Source organism: Nothobranchius furzeri, chromosome 3 (genome assembly GCF_043380555.1).
Source record: "Nothobranchius furzeri strain GRZ-AD chromosome 3, NfurGRZ-RIMD1, whole genome shotgun sequence".
Taxonomy (NCBI): Eukaryota; Metazoa; Chordata; class Actinopteri; order Cyprinodontiformes; family Nothobranchiidae; genus Nothobranchius; species Nothobranchius furzeri.
In genome coordinates this window covers 20,319,608-20,334,702 of record NC_091743.1, presented here as the reverse complement: position 1 = coordinate 20,334,702, position 15,095 = coordinate 20,319,608, and positions in this window count along the sequence as shown.

The following is a 15,095-nucleotide window of genomic DNA, read 5'->3' as shown; positions in this document are numbered from 1 at the left end:
TAGAGGCGCTCAGTCAGACCCAGTGGTGACATATGGCAAGATGCTCCTCGGGGCGCGTATTGCTTGGGCCTCTCTCCTGGAGGCCCTCTGTCAGACCCAGTGTTGACATGTGGCAAGACACTCCTCGGGGCGCGTCTTGCTTGGGCTTCTCTCATGGAGGCCCTCAGTCAGACCCAGTGTTGACAAGTGTCAAGACACTCCTCGGGGCGCGTCTTGCTTGGGCCTCTCTCCTGGAGGCGCTCAGTCAGACCCATTGTTGACATGTGGCAAGACGCTCCTCGGGGCGCGTCTTGCTTGGGCCTCTCTCCTGGAGGCGCTCAGTCAGACCCAGTGGTGACATGTGGCAAGACGCTCCTCGGTGCACGTATTGCTTGGGCCTCTCTCCTGGAGGCCCTCTGTCAGACCCAGTGTTGACATGTGGCAAGACGCTCCTCGGGGCGCATCTTGCTTGGGCTTCTCTCATTGAGGCCCTCAGTCAGACCCAGTGTTGACATGTGTCAAGACGCTCCTCGGGGCGTGTCTTGCTTGGGCCTCTCTCCTGGAGGCACTCAGTCAGACCCAGTGTTGACATGTGGCAAGACACTCCTCGGGGAGCGTCTTGCTTGGGCCTCTCTCCTGGAGGTCCTCTGTCAGACCCAGTGTTGACATGTGGCAAGACGCTCCTCGGGGCGCGTCTTACTTGGGCCTCTCTCCTGAAGGCCCTCTGTCAGACCCAGTGTTGACATGTGGCATGCCGCTCCTAGGGGCGCGTCTTGCTTGGCTCTCTCTCCTGGAGGCGCTCAGTCAGACCGAGTGCTGACATGTGGCAAGACGCTCCTCGGGGCGCGTATTGCTTGGGCCTCTCTCCTGGAGGCCCTCTGTCAGACCCAGTGTTGACATGTAACAAGACACTCCTCGGGGCGCGTCTTGCTTGGGCTTCTCTCATGGAGGCCCTCAGTCAGACCCAGTGTTGACAAGTGTCAAGACACTCCTCGGGGCGCGTCTTGCTTGGGCCTCTCTCCTGGAGGCGCTCAGTCAGACCCATTGTTGACATGTGGCAAGACGCTCCTCGGGGCGCGTCTTGCTTGGGCTTCTCTCCTGGAGGCCCTCAGTCAGACTTATTGTTGACATGTGGCAAGACGCTCCTCGGGGCGCTTCTTGCTTGGGCCTCTCTCCTGGAGGTGCTCAGTCAGGCCCAGTGTTGACATGTGGCAAGACTCTCCTCGGGGCGCTTCTTGCTTGGGCCTCTCTCCTGGAGGCGCTCAGTCAGACCCAGTGTTGACATGTGGCAAGACGCTCCTCGGGGCACGTCTTGCTTGGGCCTCTCTCCTGGAAGCGCTCAGTCAGACCCAGTGTTGACATGTGGCAAGACGCTCCTCGGGGCGCGTCTTACTTGGGCCTCTCTCCTGGAGGCGCTCAGTCAGACCGAGTGCTGACATGTGGCAAGACGCTCCTCGGGGCGCGTCTTGCTTGGGCCTCTCTCCTGGAGGCGCTCAGTCAGACCCTGTGGTGACATATGGCAAGACGCTCCTCGGGGCGCGTTTTGCTTGGGCCTCTCTCCTGGAGGCCCTCTGTCAGACCCAGTGTTGACATGTGGCAAGACACTCCTCGGGGCGCGTCTTGCTTGGGCTTCTCTCATGGAGGCCCTCAGTCAGACCCAGTGTTGACAAGTGTCAAGACACTCCTCGGGGCGCGTCTTGCTTGGGCCTCTCTCCTGGAGGCGCTCAGTCAGACCCATTGTTGACATGTGGCAAGACGCTCCTCGGGGCGCGTCTTGCTTGGGCCTCTCTCCTGGAGGCGCTCAGTCAGACCCAGTGGTGACATGTGTGAAGACGCTCCTCGGGGCGTGTCTTGCTTGGGCCTCTCTCCTGGAGGCACTCAGTCAGACCCAGTGTTGACATGTGGCAAGACACTCCTCGGGGCGCGTCTTGCTTGGGCCTCTCTCCTGGAGGTCCTCTGTCAGACCCAGTGTTGACATGTGGCAAGACGCTCCTCGGGGCGCGTCTTGCTTGGGCCTCTCTCCTGGAGGCTCTCAGTCAGACCCAGTGGTGATATGTGGCAAGACGCTCCTCGGGGCGCGTCTTGCTTGGCTCTCTCTCCTGGAGGCGCTCAGTCAGACCGAGTGCTGACATGTGGCAAGACGCTCCTCGGGGCGCGTCTTGCTTGGGCCTCTCTCCTGGAGGCGCTCAGTCAGACCCAGTGGTGACATATGGCAAGATGCTCCTCGGGGCGCGTATTGCTTGGGCCTCTCTCCTGGAGGCCCTCTGTCAGACCCAGTGTTGACATGTGGCAAGACACTCCTCGGGGCGCGTCTTGCTTGGGCTTCTCTCATGGAGGCCCTCAGTCAGACCCAGTGTTGACAAGTGTCAAGACACTCCTCGGGGTGCGTCTTGCTTGGGCCTCTCTCCTGGAGGCGCTCAGTCAGACCCATTGTTGACATGTGGCAAGACGCTCCTCGGGGCGCGTCTTGCTTGGGCCTCTCTCCTGGAGGCGCTCAGTCAGACCCAGTGGTGACATGTGGCAAGACGCTCCTCGGTGCACGTATTGCTTGGGCCTCTCTCCTGGAGGCCCTCTGTCAGACCCAGTGTTGACATGTGGCAAGACGCTCCTCGGGGCGCATCTTGCTTGGGCTTCTCTCATTGAGGCCCTCAGTCAGACCCAGTGTTGACATGTGTCAAGACGCTCCTCGGGGCATGTCTTGCTTGGGCCTCTCACCTGGAGGCACTCAGTCAGACCCAGTGTTGACATGTGGCAAGACACTCCTCGGGGCGCGTCTTGCTTGGGCCTCTCTCCTGGAGGTCCTCTGTCAGACCCAGTGTTGACATGTGGCAAGACGCTCCTCGGGGCGCGTCTTACTTGGGCCTCTCTCCTGGAGGCCCTCTGTCAGACCCAGTGTTGACATGTGGCATGCCGCTCCTAGGGGCGCGTCTTGCTTGGCTCTCTCTCCTGGAGGCGCTCAGTCAGACCGAGTGCTGACATGTGGCAAGACGCTCCTCGGGGCGCGTATTGCTTAAGCCTCTCTCCTGGAGGCCCTCTGTCAGACCCAGTGTTGACATGTAACAAGACACTCCTCGGGGCGCGTCTTGCTTGGGCTTCTCTCATGGAGGCCCTCAGTCAGACCCAGTGTTGACAAGTGTCAAGACACTCCTCGGGGCGCGTCTTGCTTGGGCCTCTCTCCTGGAGGCGCTCAGTCAGACCCATTGTTGACATGTGGCAAGACGCTCCTCGGGGCGCGTCTTGCTTGGGCTTCTCTCCTGGAGGCCCTCAGTCAGACTCATTGTTGACATGTGGCAAGACGCTCCTCGGGGCGCTTCTTGCTTGGGCCTTTCTCCTGGAGGTGCTCAGTCAGGCCCAGTGTTGACATGTGGCAAGACTCTCCTCGGGGCGCTTCTTGCTTGGGCCTCTCTCCTGGAGGCGCTCAGTCAGACCCAGTGTTGACATGTGGCAAGACGCTCCTCGGGGCACGTCTTGCTTGGGCCTCTCTCCTGGAAGCGCTCAGTCAGACCCAGTGTTGACATGTGGCAAGACGCTCCTCGGGGCGCGTCTTACTTGGGCCTCTCTCCTGGAGGCGCTCAGTCAGACCGAGTGCTGACATGTGGCAAGACGCTCCTCGGGGCGCGTCTTGCTTGAGCCTCTCTCCTGGAGGCGCTCAGTCAGACCCAGTGGTGACATATGGCAAGACGCTCCTCGGGGCGCGTATTGCTTGGGCCTCTCTCCTGGAGGCCCTCTGTCAGACCCAGTGTTGACATGTGGCAAGACACTCCTCGGGGCGCGTCTTGCTTGGGCTTCTCTCATGGAGGCCCTCAGTCAGACCCAGTGTTGACAAGTGTCAAGACACTCCTCGGGGCGCGTCTTGCTAGGGCCTCTCTCCTGGAGGCGCTCAGTCAGACCCATTGTTGACATGTGGCAAGACGCTCCTCGGAGCGCGTCTTGCTTGGGCCTCTCTCCTGGAGGCGCTCAGTCAGACCCAGTGGTGACATGTGTCAAGACGCTCCTCGGGGCGTGTCTTGCTTGGGCCTCTCTCCTGGAGGCACTCAGTCAGACCCAGTGTTGACATGTGGCAAGACACTCCTCGGGGTGCGTCTTGCTTGGGCCTCTCTCCTGGAGGTCCTCTGTCAGACCCAGTGTTGACATGTGGCAAGACGCTCCTCGGGGCGCGTCTTGCTTGGGCCTCTCTCATGGAGGCCCTCAGTCAGACCCAGTGTTGACAAGTGTCAAGACGCTCCTCGGGGCGCGTTTTGCTTGGGCCTCTCTCCTGGAGGCGCTCAGTCAGACCCATTGTTGACATGTGGCAAGACTCTCCTCGGGGCGCGTCTTGCTTGGGCTTCTCTCCTGGAGGCCCTCTGTCAGACCCAGTGTTGACATGTGGCAAGACGCTCCAAGGGGCGCGTCTTGCTTGGGCCTCTCTCCTGGAGGCCCTCTGTCAGACCCAGTGTTGACATGTGGCAAGACGCTCCTCGGGGCGCGTCTTGCTTGGGCCTCTCTCCTGGAGGCGCTCAGTTAGACCCAGTGGTGACGTATGGCAAGACGCTCCTCGGGGCGCGTATTGCTTGGGCCTCTCTCCTGGAGGCCCTCTGTCAGACCCAGTGTTGACATGTAACAAGACACTCCTCGGGGCGCGTCTTGCTTGGGCTTCTCTCCTGGAGGCGCTCAGTCAGACCCAGTGTTGACATGTGGCAAGACGCTCCTCGGGGCGCGTCTTACTTGGGCCTCTCTCCTGGAGGCGCTCAGTCAGACCCAGTGTTGACATGTGGCAAGACACTCCTCGGTGCGCGTCTTGCTTGGGCCTCTCTCCTGGAGGCCCTCTGTCAGACCCAGTGTTGACATGTGGCAAGACGCTCCTAGGGGCGCGTCTTGCTTGGCTCTCTCTCCTGGAGGCGCTTAATCAGACCGAGTGCTGACATGTGGCAAGACGCTCCTCGGGGCGCGTCTTGCTTGGGCCTCTCTCCTGGAGGCGCTCAGTCAGACCCAGTGGTGACGTATGGCAAGACGCTCCTCGGGGCGCGTATTGCTTGGGCCTCTCTCCTGGAGGCCCTCTGTCAGACCCAGTGTTGACATGTAACAAGACACTCCTCGGGGCGCGTCTTGCTTGGGCTTCTCTCATGGAGGCCCTCAGTCAGACCCAGTGTTGACAAGTGTCAAGACACTCCTCGGGGCGCGTCTTGCTTGGGCCTCTCTCCTGGAGGCGCTCAGTCAGACCCATTGTTGACATGTGGCAAGACGCTCCTCGGGCGCGTCTTGCTTGGGCTTCTCTCCTGGAGGCCCTCAGTCAGACCCATTGTTGACATGTGGCAAGACACTCCTCGGGGCGCTTCTTGCTTGGGCCTCTCTCCTGGAGGCCCTCTGTCAGACCCAGTGTTGACATGTGGCAAGACGCTCCAAGGGGCGCATCTTGCTTGGGCCTCTCTCCTGGAGGCGCTCAGTCAGACCGAGTGCTGACATGTGGCAAGACGCTCCTCGGTGCGCGTCTTGCTTGGGCCTCTCTCCTGGAGGTGCTCAGTCAGACCCAGTGTTGACATGTGGCAAGACGCTCCTCGGGGCGTGTCTTACTTGGGCCTCTCTCCTGGAGGCGCTCAGTCAGACCCAGTGTTGACATGTGGCAAGACACTCCTCGGGGCGCGTCTTGCTTGGGCCTCTCTCCTGGAGGCCCTCTGTCAGACCCAGTGTTGACATGTGGCAAGACGCTCCTAGGGGCGCGTCTTGCTTGGCTCTCTCTCCTGGAGGCGCTCAGTCAGACCGAGTGCTGACATGTGGCAAGACGCTCCTCGGGGCGCGTCTTGCTTGGGCCTCTCTCCTGGAGGCGCTCAGTCAGACCCAGTGGTGACGTAATGCAAGACGCTCCTCGGGGCGCGTATTGCTTGGGCCTCTCTCCTGGAGGCCCTCTGTCAGACCCAGTGTTGACATGTAACAAGACACTCCTCGGGGCGCGTCTTGCTTGGGCTTCTCTCATGGAGGCCCTCAGTCAGACCCAGTGTTGACAAGTGTCAAGACACTCCTCGGGGCGCGTCTTGCTTGGGCCTCTCTCCTGGAGGCGCTCAGTCAGACCCATTGTTGACATGTGGCAAGACGCTCCTCGGGGCGCGTCTTGCTTGGGCTTCTCTCCTGGAGGCCCTCAGTCAGACCCATTGTTGACATGTGGCAAGACGCTCCTCGGGGCGCTTCTTGCTTGGGCCTCTCTCCTGGAGGCGCTCAGTCAGACCCAGTGTTGACATGTTGCAAGACTCTCCTCGGGGCGCTTCTTGCTTGGGCCTCTCTCCTGGAGGCGCTCAGTCAGACCCAGTGTTGACATGTGGCAAGACGTTCCTCGGGGCACGTCTTGCTTGGGCCTCTCTCCTGGAGGCGCTCAGTCAGACCCAGTGTTGACATGTGGCAAGACGCTCCTCGGGGCGCGTCTTACTTGGGCCTCTCTCCTGGAGGCGCTCAGTCAGACCCAGTGTTGACATGTGGCAAGACGCTCCTCGGGGCGCGTCTTGCTTGGGCCTCTCTCCTGGAGGCTCTCAGTCAGACCCAGTGTTGACATGTGGCAAGACACTCCTCGGGGCGCGTCTTGCTTGGGCCTCTCTCCTGGAGGCGCTCAGTCAGACCCAGTGTTGACATGTGGCAAGACGCTCCTCGGGGCACGTCTTGCTTGGGCCTCTCTCCTGGAGGCGCTCAGTCAGACCCAGTGTTGACATGTGGCAAGACGCTCCTCGGGGCGCGTCTTGCTTGGGCCTCTCTCCTGGAGGCGCTCAGTCAGACCCAGTGGTGACATGTGGCAAGACGCTCCTCGGGGCGCGTCTTACTTGGGCCTCTCTCCTGGAGGCGCTCAGTCAGACCCAGTGTTGACATGTGGCAAGACACTCCTCGGGGCGCATCTTGCTTGGGCCTCTCTCCTGGAGGCCCTCTGTCAGACCCATTGTTGACATGTGGCAAGACGCTCCTCGGGGCGCGTCTTGCTTCGTCCTCTCTCATGGAGGCCCTCAGTCAGACCCAGTGTTGACAAGTGTCAAGACGCTCCTCGGGGCGCGTCTTGCTTGGGCCTCTCTCCTGGAGGCGCTCAGTCAGACCCATTGTTGACATGTGGCAAGACGCTCCTCGGGGCGCGTCTTGCTTGGGCTTCTCTCCTGGAGGCCCTCAGTCAGACCCATTGTTGACATGTGGCAAGACGCTCCTCGGGGCGCTTCTTGCTTGGGCCTCTCTCCTGGAGGCGCTCAGTCAGACCCAGTGTTGACATGTGGCAAGACGCTCCTCGGGGCACGTCTTGCTTGGGCCTCTCTCCTGGAGGCGCTCAGTCAGATCCAGTGTTGACATGTGGCAAGACGCTCCTCGGGGCGCATCTTGCTTGGGCCTCTCTCCTGGAGGCCCTCTGTCAGACCCAGTGTTGACATGTGGCAAGACGCTCCAAGGGGCGCGTCTTGCTTGGGCCTCTCTCCTGGAGGCGCTCAGTCAGACCGAGTGCTGACATGTGGCAAGACGCTCCTCGGTGCGCGTCTTGCTTGGGCCTCTCTCCTGGAGGCGCTCAGTCAGACCCAGTGTTGACATGTGGCAAGACGCTCCTCGGGGCGCGTCTTACTTGGGCCTCTCTCCTGGAGGCGCTCAGTCAGACCCAGTGTTGACATGTGGCAAGACACTCCTCGGGGCGCGTCTTGCTTGGGACTCTCTCCTGGAGGCCCTCTGTCAGACCCAGTGTTGACATGTAACAAGACACTCCTCGGGGCGCTTCTTGCTTGGGCCTCTCTCCTGGAGGCCCTCTGTCAGACCCAGTGTTGACATGTGGCAAGACACTCCTCGGGGCGCGTCTTGCTTGGGCTTCTCTCATTGAGGCCCTCAGTCAGACCCAGTGTTGACATGTGTCAAGACGCTCCTCGGGGCGTGTCTTGCTTGGGCCTCTCTCCTGGAGGCACTCAGTCAGACCCAGTGTTGACATGTGGCAAGACACTCCTCGGGGCGCGTCTTGCTTGGGCCTCTCTCCTGGAGGCCCTCTGTCAGACCCAGTGTTGACATGTGGCAAGACGCTCCTCGGGGCGCGTCTTGCTTGGGCCTCTCTCATGGAGGCCCTCAGTCAGACCCAGTGTTGACAAGTGTCAAGACGCTCCTCGGGGCGCGTTTTGCTTGGGCCTCTCTCCTGGAGGCGCTCAGTCAGACCCATTGTTGACATGTGGCAAGACGCTCCTCGGGGCGCGTCTTGCTTGGGCTTCTCTCCTGGAGGCCCTCTGTCAGACCCAGTGTTGACATGTGGCAAGACGCTCCAAGGGGCGCGTCTTGCTTGGGCCTCTCTCCTGGAGGCCCTCTGTCAGACCCAGTGTTGACATGTGGCAAGACGCTCCTCGGGGCGCGTCTTGCTTGGGCCTCTCTCATGGAGGCCCTCATTCAGACCCAGTGTTGTCAAGTGTCAAGACGCTCCTCGGGGCGAGCCTTGCTTCGGCCTCTCTCCTGGAGGCGCTCAGTCAGACCCATTGTTGACATGTGGCAAGACGCTCCTCGGGGCGCGTCTTGCTTGGGCCTCTCTTATGGAGGCCCTCAGTCAGACCCAGTGTTGACATGTGGCAAGACGCTCCTCGGGGCACGTCTTGCTTGGGCCTCTCTCCTGGAGGCGCTCAGTCAGACCCAGTGTTGACATGTGGCAAGACGCTCCTCGGGGCGCGTCTTGCTTGGGCCTCTTTCCTGGAGGCGCTCAGTTAGACCCAGTGGTGACGTATGGCAAGACGCTCCTCGGGGCGCGCATTGCTTGGGCCTCTCTCCTGGAGGCCCTCTGTCAGACCCAGTGTTGACATGTAACAAGACACTCCTCGGGGCGCGTCTTGCTTGGGCTTCTCTCCTGGAGGCGCTCAGTCAGACCCAGTGTTGACATGTGGCAAGATGCTCGTCGGGGCGCATCTTACTTGGGCCTCTCTCCTGGAGGCGCTCAGTCAGACCCAGTGTTGACATGTGGCAAGACACTCCTCGGGGCGCGTCTTGCTTGGGCCTCACTCCTGGAGGCCCTCTGTCAGACCCAGTGTTGACATGTGGCAAGACGCTCCTAGGGGCGCGTCTTGCTTGGCTCTCTCTCCTGGAGGCGCTCAGTCAGACCGAGTGCTGACATGTGGCAAGACGCTCCTCGGGGCGCGTCTTGCTTGGGCCTCTCTCCTGGAGGCGCTCAGTCAGACCCAGTGGTGACGTATGGCAAGACGCTCCTCGGGGCGCGTATTGCTTGGGCCTCTCTCCTGGAGGCCCTCTGTCAGACCCAGTGTTGACATGTAACAAGACACTCCTCGGGGCGCGTCTTGCTTGGGCTTCTCTCATGGAGGCCCTCAGTCAGACCCAGTGTTGACAAGTGTCAAGACACTCCTCGGGGCGCGTCTTGCTTGGGCCTCTCTCCTGGAGGCGCTCAGTCAGACCCATTGTTGACATGTGGCAAGACGCTCCTCGGGGCGCATCTTGCTTGGGCTTCTCTCCTGGAGGCCCTCAGTCAGACCCATTGTTGACATGTGTCAAGACGCTCCTCGGGGCGCTTCTTGCTTGGGCCTCTCTCCTGGAGGCCCTCTGTCAGACCCAGTGTTGACATGTGGCAAGACGCTCCAAGGGGCGCGTCTTGCTTGGGCCTCTCTCCTGGAGGCGCTCAGTCAGACCGAGTGCTGACATGTGGCAAGACGCTCCTCGGTGCGCGTCTTGCTTGGGCCTCTCTCCTGGAGGCGCTCAGTCAGACCCAGTGTTGACATGTGGCAAGACGCTCCTTGGGGCGCGTCTTACTTGGGCCTCTCTCCTGGAGGCGCTCAGTCAGACCCAGTGTTGACATGTGGCAGGACACTCCTCGGGGCGCGTCTTGCTTGGGCTTCTCTCATGGAGGCCCTCAGTCAGACCCATTGTTGACAAGTGTCAAGACGCTCCTCGGGACGCGTCTTGCTTGGGCCTCTCTCCTGGAGGCGCTCAGTCAGACCCATTGGTGACATGTGGCAAGACGCTCCTTGGGGCGCGTCTTGCTTGGGCCTCTCTCCTGGAGGCTCTCAGTCAGACCCAGTGGTGACAAGTGGCAAGACGCTCCTCGGGGCGCGTCTTGCTTGTGCCTCTCTCCTGGAGGCGCTCAGTCACACCGAGTGCTGACATGTGGCAAGACGCTCCTCGGGGCGCGTCTTGCTTGGGCCTCTCTCCTGGAGGCCCTCTGTCAGACCCAGTGTTGACATGTGGCAAGACGCTCCTCGGGGCGCTTCTTGCTCTGGCCTCTCTCCTGGAGGCCCTCAATCAGACCCAGTGTTGACACGTGGCAAGACACTCCTCGGGGCGTGTCTTGCTTGGGCCTCTCTCCTGGAGGCGCTCAGTCAGACCCAGTGTTGACATGTGGCAAGACGCTCCTCGGGGCGCGTCTTGCTTGGGCTTCTCTCCTGGAGTCCCTCAGTCAGACCCATTGCTGACATGTGGCAAGTTGCTTCTCGGGGCGCGTCTTGCTTGGGCCTCTCTCCTGGAGGCACTCAGTCAGACCGAGTGCTGACATAAGGCAGGACGCTCCTCGGGGCGCGTCTTGCTGGGGACTCTCTCCTGGAGGCGCTCAGTCAGACCCAGTGTTGACATGTGGCAAGACGCTCCTCGGGGCGCTTCTTGCTTGGGCCTCTCGCCTGGAGGTGCTCAGTCAGACCCAGTGTTGACATGTGTCAAGACGCTCCTCGGGGCGCGTCTTGCTTGGGCCTCTCTCCTGGAGGCGCTCAGTCAGACCCAGTGTTGACATGTGGCAAGACGCTCCTCGGGGCGCGTCTTGCTGGGGCTGCTCTCATGGAGGAACTCAGTCAGACCCAGTGTTGACATGTGGCAAGACGCTCCTCGGGGCGCGTCTTGCTTGGGCCTCTCTCCTGGAGGCGCTCAGTCAGACCCAGTGTTGACATGTGGCAAGACGCTCCTCGGGGCGCGTCTTGCTTAAGCCTCTCTCCTGGAGAAGCTCAGTCAGACCCAGTGTTGACATGTGGCAAGACGCTCCTCGGGGCGCGTCTTGCTTGAGCCTCTCTCCTGGAGGCTCTCAGTCAGACCCAGTGGTGGCATGTGGCAAGACGCTCCTCTGGGCACGTATTGCTTGGGCCTCTCTCCTGGAGGCCCTCTCTCAGACCCAGTGTTGACATGTGGCAAGACGCGCCTCGGGGCGCGTCTTGGTTGGGCCTCTCTACTGGAAGCCCTCAATCAGACCCAGTGTTGACACGTTGCAAGATGCTCCTCGGGGCGCGTCTTCCTTGGGCCTCTCTCCTGGAGGCTCTCAGTCAGACCGAGTAGTGACATGTGGCATGACGCTCCTCGGGGCGCGTCTTGCTTGGGCCTCTCTCCTGGAGGCGCTCAGTCAGACCCAGTGGTGACATGTGGCAAGACACTCCTCGGGGCGCGTCTTGCTTGGGCCTCTCTCCCGGAGGCCCTCTGTCAGACCCAGTGTTGTCATGTGTCAAGACGCTCCTCGGGGCGCGTCTTGCTTGGGCCTCTCTCCTGGAGGCGCTCAGTCAGACCGAGTGCTGACATGCGGCAAGACGCTCCTCGGGGCGCGTCTTGCTTGGGCTTTTCTCCTGGAGGCACTCAGTCAGACCCATTGTTGACATGTGGCAAGATGCTCCTCGGGGCGCGTCTTGATTGGGCCTCTCTCCTGGAGGCCCTCAATCAGACCCATTGTTGACACGTGGCAAGACACTCCTCGGGGGGTGTCTTGCTTGGACCTCTCTCCTGGAGGTGCTCAGTCAGACCCAGTGTTGACATGTGGCAAGACGCTCCTCGGGGAGCGTCTTGATTGGGCTTCTCTCCTGGAGGCCCTCAGTCAGACCCAGTGTTGACATGTGGCAAGACGCTCCTCGGGGCGCGTCTTGATTGGGCTTCTCTCCTGGAGTCCCTCAGTCAGACCCATTGTTGACATGTGGCAAGACGCTCCTCGGGGCGCGTCTTGCTTGGGCCTCTCTCCTGGAGGCGCTCAGTCAGGCCGAGTGCTGACATAAGGCAAGACGCTCCTCGGGGCGCATCTTGCTGGGGACTCTCTCCTGGAGGCGCTCAGTCAGACCCAGTGTTGACATGTGGCAAGACGCTCCTCGGGGCGCTTCTTGCTTGGGCCTCTCGCCTGGAGGTGCTCAGTCAGACCCAGTGTTTAGATGTGGCAAGACGCTCCTCGGGGCGCGTCTTGCTTGGGCCTCTCTCCTGGAGGCCCTCTGTCAGACCAAGTGTTGACATGTGGCAAGACGCTCCTCGGGGCGCGTCTTGCTTGGGCCTCTCTCCTGGAGGCGCTCAGTCAGACCCAGTGTTGACATGTGGCAAGACGCTCCTAGGGGCGCGTCTTGCTTGGGCCTCTCTCCTGGAGGCGCTCAGTCAGACCGAGTGCTGACATGTGGCAAGACGCTCCTCGGGGCGCGTCTTGCTTGGGCCTCTCTCCTGGAGGCGCTCTGTCAGACCCAGTGGTGACATGTGGCAAGACACTCCTCGGGGCGCGTATTGCTTGGGCCTCTCTCCTGGAGGCCCTCTGTCAGACCCAGTGTTCAAATGTGGCAAGACACTCCTCGGGGCGCGTCTTGCTTGGGCCTCTCTCCTGGAGGCCCTCTGTCAGACCCAGTGTTGACATGTGGCAAGACGCTCCTCGGGGCGCGTCTTTCTTGGGCCTCTCTCCTGGAGGCGCTCAGTCAGACCCAGTGTTGACATGTGGCAAGACGCTCCTCGGGGCTCGACTTGCTTGGGCCTCTCTCCTGGAGGCGCTCAGTCAGACTCAGTGGTGACATGTGCCAAGACGCTCCTCGGGGCGCGTCTTGCTTGGGCCTCTCTCCTGGAGGCGCTCAGTCAGACCCAGTGGTGACATATGGCAAGACGCTCCTTCGGGGCGCGTGGTGCTTGGGCCTCTCTCCTGGAGGCCCTCTGTCAGACCCAGTGTTGACATGTGGCAAGACGCTCCTCGGGGCGCATCTTGCTTGGGCCTCTTTCCTGGAGGCGCTCAGTCAGACCGAGTGCTGACATGTGGCAAGACGCTCCTCGGGGCCCGTCTTGCTTGGGCCTCTCTCCTGGAGGCGCTCAGTCAGACCCAGTGGTGACATATGGCAAGACGCTCCTCGGGGCGCGTGTTGCTTGGGCCTCTCTCCTGGAGGCCCTCTGTCAGACCCAGTGTTGACATGTGGCAAGAAACTCCTCGGGGCGCGTCTTGCTTGGGCCTCTCTCCTGGAGGCGCTCAGTCAGAACCAGTGTTGACATGTGGCAAGACGCTCCTAGGGGCGCGTCTTGCTTGGGCCTCTCTCCTGGAGGCGCTCAGTCAGACCGAGTGCTGACATGTGGCAAGACGCTCCTCGGGGCGCGTCTTGCTTGGGCCTCTCTACTGGAAGCCCTCAATCAGACCCAGTGTTGACACGTTGCAAGATGCTCCTCGGGGCGCGTCTTCCTTGGGCCTCTCTCCTGGAGGCTCTCAGTCAGACCGAGTAGTGACATGTGGCATGACGCTCCTCGGGGCGCGTCTTGCTTGGGCCTCTCTCCTGGAGGCGCTCAGTCAGACCCAGTGGTGACATGTGGCAAGACACTCCTCGGGGCGCGTCTTGCTTGGGCCTCTCTCCCGGAGGCCCTCTGTCAGACCCAGTGTTGTCATGTGTCAAGACGCTCCTCGGGGCGCGTCTTGCTTGGGCCTCTCTCCTGGAGGCGCTCAGTCAGACCGAGTGCTGACATGCGGCAAGACGCTCCTCGGGGCGCGTCTTGCTTGGGCTTTTCTCCTGGAGGCACTCAGTCAGACCCATTGTTGACATGTGGCAAGACGCTCCTCGGGGCGCGTCTTGCTTGGGCCTCTCTCCTGGAGGCGCTCAGTCAGACCCAGTGGTGACATATGGCAAGACGCTCCTTCGGGGCGCGTGTTGCTTGGGCCTCTCTCCTGGAGGCCCTCTGTCAGACCCAGTGTTGACATGTGGCAAGACGCTCCTCGGGGCGCGTCTTGCTTGGGCCTCTCTCCTGGAGGCGCTCAGTCAGACCGAGTGCTGACATGTGGCAAGACGCTCCTCGGGGCGCGTCTTGCTTGGGCCTCTCTCCTGGAGGCGCTCAGTCAGACCCAGTGGTGACATATGGCAAGACACTCCTCGGGGCGCGTATTGCTTGGGCCTCTCTCCTGGAGGCCCTCTGTCAGACCCAGTGTTCACATGTGGCAAGACACTCCTCGGGGCGCGTCTTGCTTGGGCCTCTCTCCTGGAGGCCCTCTGTCAGACCCAGTGTTGACATGTGGCAAGACGCTCCTCGGGGCGCGTCTTGCTTGGGCCTCTCTCCTGGAGGCGCTCAGTCAGACCCAGTGGTGACATGTGGCAAGACACTCCTCGGGGCGCGTCTTGCTTGGGCCTCTCTCCTGGAGGCCCGCTATCAGACGCAGTGTTGACATGTGGCAAGACGCTCCTAGGGGCGCATCTTGCTTGGGCCTCTCTCCTGGAGGTGCTCAGTCAGACCGAGTGCTGACATGTGGCAAGACGCTCCTCGGGGCGCGTCTTGCTTGGGCCTCTCTCCTGGAGGCGCTCAGTCAGACCCAGTGGTGACATATGGCAAGACGCTCCTCGGGGCGCGTATTGCTTGGGCCTCTCTCCTGGAGGCCCTCTGTCAGACCCAGTGTTGACATGTGGCAGGACACTCCTCGGGGCACGTCTTGCTTGGGCTTCTCTCATGGAGGCCCTCAGTCAGACCCAGTTTTGACAGGTGTCAAGACGCTCCTCGGGGCGCGTCTTGCTTGGGCCTCTCTCCTGGAGGCGCTCAGTCAGACCGAGTGCTGACATGTGGCAAGACGCTCCTCGGGGCGCGTCTTGCTTGGGCCTCTCTCCTGGAGGCGCTCAGTCAGACCCAGTGGTGACATATGGCAAGACGCTCCTCGGGGAGCGTATTGCTTGGGCCTCTCTCCTGGAGGCCCTCTGTCAGACCCAGTGTTGACATGTGGCAGGACACTCCTCGGGGCGCGTCTTGCTTGGGCTTCTCTCATGGAGGCCCTCAGTCAGACCCATTGTTGACAAGTGTCAAGACGCTCCTCGGGACGCGTCTTGCTTGGGCCTCTCTCCTGGAGGCGCTCAGTCAGACCCATTGGTGACATGTGGCAAGACACTCCTCGGGGCGCGTCTTGCTTGGGCTTCTCTCCTGGAGTCCCTCAGTCAGACCCATTGCTGACATGTGGCAAGTTGCTTCTCGGGGCGTGTCTTGCTTGGGCCTCTCTCCTG